Genomic DNA, 9929 nt, shown 5'->3' on the forward strand with positions numbered 1-9929 from the left:
TTTCATCCGTGTAGGCTTTGTTATAGTCATGGCATGCAAATACACGAAATGTCTGCGTGTATGTAATCCTCTTTTCTATATTATCCATTTTTTGAGGCTCAACAAATGATTTCTCACCTGCCCAAAGCATACGAACGTGTATTTAATTGTTTGTAATTATCCTTTGGTGTGATGTTGGCGGTAGTGTTATGTAGGCATCCAAGTTTCTAACCCACCAAAAATGGCGCATTCAACAAGTTAGTTTTGGTTTGATAAAATTTTCTAAGAAATAAAAAATTAAAAAAGTTTCTATAGAAATACAGATTTCGTAGATTATTTTTGGCGACATGGACCAAATGTTGTGTGATTGGCCATTGGCTATATTTAACGAAAGTCCGATGTGGACCAATTTTTGCATGGCTGTTAGAGACAATATAAAGGGTGATTCTTTTGAGGTTAGGATTTTCATGCATTAGTATTTGACAGATCACGTGGGATTTCAGACATGGTGTCAAAGAGAAAGATGCTCAGTATGCTTTGACATTTCATCATGAATAGACTTACGATCTGCCTCAACGTCGAATTTTCAGTGAATGGGCCCTAGAAAAGTTGGCAGAAAATCCGCTTTTTTATCGACAAATTTTGTTCAGCGATGAGGCTCATTTCTGGTTGAATGGCTACGTAAATAAGCAAAATTGCCGCATTTGGAGTGAAGAGCAACCAGAAGCCGTTCAAGAACTGCCCATGCATCCCGAAAAATGCACTGTTTGGTGTGGTTTGTACGCTGGTGGAATCATTGGACCGTATTTTTTCAAAGATGCTGTTGGACGCAACGTTACGGTGAATGGCGATCGCTATCGTTCGATGCTAACAAACTTTTTGTTGCCAAAAATGGAAGAACTGAACTTGGTTGACATGTGGTTTCAACAAGATGGCGCTACATGCCACACAGCTCGCGATTCTATGGCCATTTTGAGGGAAAACTTCGGAGAACAATTCATCTCAAGAAATGGACCGGTAAGTTGGCCACCAAGATCATGCGATTTGACGCCTTTAGACTATTTTGTGTGGGGCTACGTCAAGTCTAAAGTCTACAGAAATAAGCCAGCAACTATTCCAGCTTTGGAAGACAACATTTCCGAAGAAATTCGGGCTATTCCGGCCGAAATGCTCGAAAAAGTTGCCCAAAATTGGACTTTCCGAATGGACCACCTAAGACGCAGCCGCGGTCAACATTTAAATGAAATTATCTTCAAAAAGTAAATGTCACGTTTCAAATAAAGAACCGATGAGATTTTGCAAATTTTATGCGTTTTTTTTTTAAAAAAGTTATCAAGCTCTTAACAAATCACCCTTTACTAACCCACGTACCAAATTTCAACCGGATCGGATGAATTTTACTCTTTCAAGAGGCTCCTGAGGTCAAATCTTGGGATCGGTTTATATGAGGGCTATATATAATTATGGTCGATATCCAATTTGGCATGTTTGTTAGAGACCTTATACTTACACCACGTACCAAATTTCAACCGAATCGGATAACTTTTGTTCCTCCCAGAGGCTCTGGTGGTCCGTTTATATGGAGGGTATAAGTAAAAGTGGTCCGATATAGCCCATTTTCAATACCATCCGTCCTACATCAATAATAACTACATGTTTCGTCTCCTTCCGGGTGTTGCAAACATATGCACTAACTGGTCCACAGTGTGGACAGGGTTTAAAAAGGGGAGCGGAGCTCGTAACCTGCAAGTGGACATTACTGATTCAGGCATTCGAATACTACAAACTCCACGAGAGTAAAAGTGAGTACTAAGTTCGAGTTTCCTTAAAATGGATTATTAGAGGAAAGTAATCGTGAAAAACGACGAATTTAGCGGCTAAACTCGAACTTAATACTCACCTTATCTCAAAATCCAAACAAATTAGTATTTGTTTATTTACTTTTTACCATTTTTCCATGTTCGTTTCTTCTTCTTCTCTGTATGTGACATTCACTTGAGATGTGTTTCTTTCCGAGTATTACTTTAGTTGCCAACTCATATTTTGACAACTAAAAAATCGAATATAATGGTGACTCTGGTGCGACTTGCACCGATAGTTGTTCTGGATAGAACACCAGTGCAACGATTGCCATACAAAAGTTGCTATCAGTGCAAAAAGAAAACAGCCCTATAGATGTGATCGACACAAAAGAACATGCAAAAAACATAGATGTGGTCGATACAATTTTTGATATTAATGTTGAGGTGAAGTCGGAAAATTCTAAAAGTGTAATTGATGTAATAATTAATAATAGATCAATAAGATTTCAAATGGACTCTGGCGCGTCGATTTCCATTATTAATTTACAGACATATAATTTGTTAAATAAGCCTAAATTATTAAAAACAAATAGAGTATTGTACGGATTTGGTAGAAAAATTATACCATTACTTGGCGAATTGCATACAAAAATGAAATGCGGAAATTGTGAAAAAGACGTAATTCTGATTGTTGTTAACACGGACTCTGGTGACAATTTGTTTGGTCATGATTTATTTAAAATATTCGGTTTTCAAATTGTTAAAATAAATTCCACAGCTAATGAAGAACAAATACGTGTAAATGAACTTTGTGAAAAATTTCGCGATGTTTTCTCACCATGTCTAGGAACCATAAGGGACTTTAAAGCTAGCATACGCCTTAAACCAGACGCGCAACCAAAATTTTTCAGAAGTCGTCCTATACCATTCGCGCAAATGGATCAATTTAAGCAGGAGTTGGAGAGACTTATAGCCGCAAAAATAGTCCAACCTGTAAGATTTAGTGATTGGGCTTCTCCCATAGTTTTGGCAAAGAAACCAAACAATATGATTCGGATATGTTGCGATTTTAAAGTGGCTGTTAACTCACAGATAGAAGTCGAACAGTATCCTTTGCCAACAAGAGAAAATGTGCTTCATGCGGTAAGAGATGGAAAATATTTTTCTAAAATAGATTTGAAGGATGCCTATCTTCAAATGGAGCTTGATGACGCATCAAAAACAATAATGGTCATAAATACACCTCTGGGTTTATTTCAATACCAACGTCTACCTTACGGTATCGCAAGCGCTCCAGCCATTTTCCAAAAATACATAGAGCAATTGTTGCAAGGAATACGGGGTTGTGCTAATTACCTTGATGACATCATAATATCAGCTCCTACATTATCTGAGCATTTCCAGCGCCTCGAAAAAGTTCTATCAATTTTAGCAACAAATGGAATTCGGTGTAAACGAGAGAAATGTGTATTTTTACAAAACAAAATCACGTATCTGGGCCGTCAAATAAGTTCCGAGGGAATTCTTCCGGACGAGTCTGGAGTACTGGCAGTTAAAAACTTGAAGCCACCGAAAAATATTAAAGAACTTGAAGCTTTCATGGGAAAAGTGAATTATTATCACAATTTTGTTCCGAATTTTGCAGAAGTCGCGGCTCCAATAAATATGTTGCGTCGAAAGAACGTCATTTTTCGATGGGGAAAGGAACAACACGACGAACTCAAAAATTACATCGCTAACGCAACTCAATTAGCACAATTTCAAGATGATATACCTATTATTCTAGCTACAGATGCATCTTCTTTCGGTATAGGAGCCGTGATTTCTCATCTATATCCTGACGGCGTGGAGAGACCAATTGCTTTCGCGTCTAAGACGCTGGACAAACACCAGATAAACTATAGTCAGATAGAAAAGGAAGGGCTTGCGATTATATTTGGCGTCAAGCGATTGCATCAATTTTTGTATGGCCGCAAGTTCATCCTTATTACAGATCACAAACCTCTGGTAAGCCTATTTCATCCAAATAAAAATTTACCTACAATGACTGCTCATATAATACAGCGCTGGGCCATAACTCGTATGGCATATAATTTCGAGATAAGATATCGGAAGACCACCGATCATGGAAACGCGGATGCTGTATCACGTCTTCCTATTGGCACTGACGAAGACTTCGACAAGGAAGAAGCTTGTTTTCAGATAACTTTGGAAAATTTTGAAAGCAGAGATTGAAAAATATTCGAAGAATGACGAAACTTTGCGCACAGTCTACAAATTTGTTAAACATGGATGGCCGGAATTTATTCCCACCGACCAATCCAATCTAAAACCATTTTTTAATCGAAAAAACAATTTAACAATTCATAACAACATGCTATGCATAGAAACAGATCAAATTCGGGTTGTTATACCGAGCTCATTGAAAGAAAAGATTTTGAAGCTTTTGCATGACGGACATTGGGGAGTTGTTAAAATGAAACAACTAGCTCGACAACATGTATGGTGGAATAACATAGATGCAGACATTACCAAGGCAGCCTCAGAATGTGAAATTTGCAAAGTTCATAACCAAAGTCCAGCCAAGGAATACGAAAACTGGCCAAAATCTACAAAACCCTGGGAACGTGTACACGTAGATTTTGCTGGACCAATATTCAACAATATGTGGCTCATTTGTGTCGATTCGTATTCGCAATTTCCTTATGTCTCAGCAATGAGAAATGTCACAACCGAGGACACAATTTCTGCGCTTTCAGCAATTTTCTCCATTGAAGGTGTTCCAAACACCATCGTAAGCGATAATGGACCACAACTTAGTTCTGAGAATTTTGAAAAATTTTGCACGACAACTGGAATACGACACATCAAAACTACTCCTTTTCACCCGGCTTCCAATGGTTTGGCAGAACGATTCGTCAGAACATTTAAGACATCTGTCAAAAAGAATATTGATGATAATTTTTCTATCAAGGATGCAGTACACAAATTTTTGTCAACGTATCGTTTCATGCCAAACGCCGAGGGCAAGTCTCCAGCCGAATTGATGCGAGGCCGACCAGTTCGTACAGTTTGGTCTCAAATTTTGGAATCATCTGAAAAAAATTACGAACAATTATCAAAACGACGCAAATACAAATTAAATGACACGGTTTTCATCAGAAATTACGAGAAGGGGAAAAAGTGGATACCTGGAATTATAACAGCAAAAATTGGCAGAATAATTTTTATCATAAAAACAGAAACGGGATACTTCAGGCGACATTATAATCAAATAAAACCACGAAATTCAGTCGTCATCGATCCCGATCTCTCCCAACTAAATAACGATAATATTCAAGCTCAGCAATTTTCCGATCCATTATCTTTATCACCTTCACATTCCAATCAGCAATCAAATTCTTCAGATTGGTCGAACTCTCAAGAAAGTCCTAATATACAACAACAACAACTTCGAAGATCATCCAGAATCCGTCGAGAAGTATCTCGCTACCAACCAACTGATTTTAGAGGGAATAAATAGTTCTTTTGTAATAAGATTCATATTTCCAAAATTGAATTTCTAAATTTTATGTTATGTATGTATTTATCAGTTTTCAGGGGGGAGTAGTGTTATATATTGAAAGCTATCTGAATATTTTATAATTAACCAATATCTAATAAGCTTTGATTTTCTGTACCATCCATACCATGAATTACAACTATAATTTTAGTACCAAAAATATCAACATGTAAATAGTAGTGTTAAGATCATTTTCAATAAATAGTTTTAGTTTCACTTCAACCACCAATCAGTGTGTTTCGAATGTAACAGGTATAAAACGTGTATTCTAAAGAAAACATGTTAGGTAACTATTTTATTTCAAAATCATAGTTTTCGAGATATCGGTCATTGAAAGTTTAACTGTTTTTTAGAAAATGGTTGCATTTATCACAAATTTTAGCAAACAAGTGCATATTGAGCATAAAAAGTGTATTTTAAGAGAGAATGTTAAGTAACAAGTTCGTCAAAAATGCTTACTTTTCGAGATATCGATCATTGAAAATTTTAATATTTTTTGCCTGTTTTAAGAAAATGGCTCCATATTTAACAAAATGTAACAAAAATTGGGTTAAAAAGTATATTCCGAAGAGAAAATGTTATGTAACAATTTTGTCAAAAATTCTTAGTTTTCGAGATATCGTACATTGAAAATTAAATATTTTTACCTTTTTTGCAAAATGGCTGAATTTTTCACCAAAAGTAACAAAAAGGTGCATATTGAGCATAAAAAGTGTATTTTAGAAAGAACATGTTATGTAACAATTTTGTCAAAAATGGTTAGTTTTCGAGATATCCATCATTAAAAGTTAAAATAGTTTTCGCTCTTTTTTTCGAAAATGGCTGCATTTTTCACAAAACGTAACAAAAAAGTGCATATTGAGCATAAAAAGTGTATTTTAAAGCGAAAATGTTAAGTAACTATTTTATTGAAAAAGCGTAGTTTTTGAGATATCGATTATTGAAAGTTTAAATATATTTAGCCTTTTTCAGAAAATGTCTGCATTTTTCACGAAATGTAATAACAAAGTGCATATTGGGTATAAAAAGTGTATTTTAAAGAGAAAAAGTTAAGTAACCATTTCATTTAAAAAGCTTAGTTTGCGAGATGTCGATCATTGAAAGTGTAAATATTTTTAGAAAATTACTGCATGAAAAATAGTTAGTCTTCGAGATGTCGATCATTGAAAATTTAAATATTTGTTGCCATTTTTTAAGAAAATGGCTGCATTTTTCACAAAATGTTCAACAGTTAAATATTGTCCGCCCATAATTCACTACAAAAATGGTGAAACTTTTGCATATTGTCAAACGCAAGAAAAGAATCAGAGCATTTCTAAAATATAATATAATCAAAATTCTGTATAGCAACAATAAGATATCGAATCAGTTGTGATGATTGTATACGCACAAAAGTACCCTTTAACTGTGTACCACACATTTTACAATTCCCATCACTGATAGCATCACACGACGAGTGAGTGTCATTGTTGACACTTTACCAATTTCGTAGTTATTTTTGGTCTTAGCTTCCCAGTAAACACAAGATGAGCGTTTTCAAAGTTAACAATTTTAAGTTTGATTGTAAACATCATTTTAAACATGAATTCAACTTGAAACGGCTCACCTTCAATTACTTATTCATATATTCATTATACAATACATGTTGTATTAAAAAATGTAACAAAAACAGTGCATATTGTGGAAAAAGTGTATTTTAAAGAGAAAATGATAAGTAACAATTTTGCGAAATATGCTTAGTCTTAGACAGGAACAAATTCCCTTAATGTCATGCTGCATCTATTGCCTTTAGACATTTTGGCCAAACAGTCAGCTGCAACAACAACTGTGCGGTTGCGCGAGCTATCGCTGTGGTCGGAAAAAGGTTACGGTCACAGTTCTGTCCTCAAAATAATGCCAGATGTGCCTAACGTAGTGGATTACACTTTGGCGAGTCCACTTTTCGACTAAAAGTTTGAGACTCTAATCCCCAACAGTGAGGCGTGGTGCACACAGATCCCGGGGAATGAAGAATATATAGATTTCTACACTGATGGCTCCAAATTGGATGGACAAGTGGGGTTCGGAGTATATTCTAATGATCTGGAACTTCGAATAGCGAAAAGATTACCTAATCACTGTAGTGTTTTTCAGGCTGAAATATTAGCAATAAGAGAGGTGGCGAATTGGCTGAGAAGTAATGTTCCAAAAAATGTGGGCATTAATATATACTCAGACAGTCAACCTGCAATAAAATCCTGGATTCTGTGTTCCTCAACTCGAAAAGGGCCATCGACTGCCGCAAATCTCTCAATGAGATGGCTGAGCAGTACAATATTCACCTAATATGGGGCCTGGCCATAGGAACATACCGGAGAACTGCGAAGCGGATGAGTTGGCAAGGCTAGGGACTACCTTACATATTCCAGGGGAACTAGAATTTGTTGGTATGCCCCTAGCTACCTGCAAGCTCATGCTGCGTGAGAAGGCTGTTATGATGGCAAATGTTCGATGGGAGAATTGCAAGGGTTGTAACGACACCAAGCAAATATGGCCCCATTTTAACTTAAACCGCACACTAGATATGCTAATGTTCTCGAGACGTCAGATATCACTCCTGATATCTGCTATAACGGGTCGCTGCCTGATAGGCGATTTTGCAAAAACTATTGGCGCGAAGTATAATGACTATTGTATGAGCTGTCATGATGCGGAAGAAAAAGAATCAATTAAACACCTCTTGTGTGAGTGTCCTGCATTTTGTGTAAAGCGCAAGCAACTTTTAGGAGCATATAGCTTCAGATTACTGGAAAACGTTAACTTAAGCAGTCTGCTAATATTTTTGGAACAATCTGGTTGGTTCAACAAAGAAAAATAATCAAGAAGGTTCAGCGGTTAAAAGTAGAAGTGCCCATATGTAATAGGTACTTTTAGTTAATGTGGTATCACAATGGACTGAATAGTCTAAGTGAGCCTGAATCTTAATCGGGCTGCCACTTTAACCTAACCTAACCTAAGTGGGGGAGAATTCTCCTAGCATTTTTGACAAAATTGTTACTTAACAATTTCTCTTTAGAATATACTCTTTGACACAATATGAACTTTTTTTGTTACATTTGATTAAAAAAAACAGTCATTTTCTTAAAAAATGGCTATATATATATAAATGCCATATAATAAATGTCAAAAATGCTTAGTTTTCAAGATATCGTGGATGCTTAGCTTTCAAGTTCGTGGATGCTAGCGCCTTCCGTAGTCTAGAAGCCTCGGACGTATTCTCAATGCTGCTGCAGTAATCATTCCAAGAGTTATGCTGAGCCTTTCTCAGTTCTCGCTTGTATCCTCTCAGATTCTTCTTGTAAGCGTCCCAATCCACAGGAACTCTGGTGGACTTTGCTTTGTTAAAGAGCTTCCTGCACGATTTCCACATATTACCTAACTCCGTAGACCACCACGGTGGTCGATTTTTCCCCCTTGGCTTCCCTTTAGGGCATGCAGCTTTCAGTGAAATGTTGAAGGCCTTAGTAATCCTCTCCACTGCGTGTTCGATAACTTGCACAGTGCTCATATTTGTCTCTGGTATTTCCGGTATCATCATATTGAACGATTCCCTATACCTATTCCAGTCAGCTTTCCTAACATTTGGCGGAAATATGGTCTTGGTGGTATGAACATCAAATTTGAAACTGATGTAGCGATGATCTGAGAAGCTGTGTTCACTTAAAACATGCCACTCATATATCATTTCATTCAGTTCTTGCGAGGCCAAGGTGATGTCCAAAACCTCTTGCCTGTTTTTAATGACAAAGGTTGGGGCATCTCCTTTGTTGCAAACTACCAGATTAGTACGCAAAATAAACTCTATTAGCGACGGCAATAATAATAGAAAATTTATACCTTTTAGCCTTTTTTTTAAGAAAATGTCTGTATTTTTAACAAAATGTAACCAAAAAGTTCAACGGTATTCTAGCAATTCTATCCCTTAATTAAAATAGTTTTCCTCAATAGTGGTTTACAACTCCATCATATTATATATATATATATAGATATATATATATATATATATATATATATATATATATATATATATATATATATATATATATATATATATATATATATATATATATATATATATATATATATATATATATATATATATATATATATATATATATATATATATATATATATATATATATATATATATATATATAATATGATGGAGTTGTAAACCACTATTGAGGAAAACTATTTTAATTAAGGGATAGAATTGCTAGAATACCGTTGAACTAGTGTATTGAAGATTATATTGAAAAATAAAAATATTTATGAAAAACTAATTCTCTTTCATTGATAGGCTAAGAAGTTTCCGAACCGCCCTCGTAAGCCCACACAAATAGTTCTAATAAATAAATTATTTCTTAATTCGCATCGCAAATGACGCCATGCTATAAACGTCAGTTTTTCAACTCGAAAAAAAAAACAAAGTACCACAAATGGAAAAAATTTCGCGAGTTTTTCGCATATTTTGGTTTTGTATGGAGTTTCAACGCGAAAACCGAACAGAGTACCGGCCTTTAGGTTGCAGTGTTATAATCCCCTTT

This window comes from Haematobia irritans, chromosome 4 (assembly GCF_050003625.1).
Source record: "Haematobia irritans isolate KBUSLIRL chromosome 4, ASM5000362v1, whole genome shotgun sequence".
In the NCBI taxonomy this organism is placed as follows: Eukaryota; Metazoa; Arthropoda; class Insecta; order Diptera; family Muscidae; genus Haematobia; species Haematobia irritans.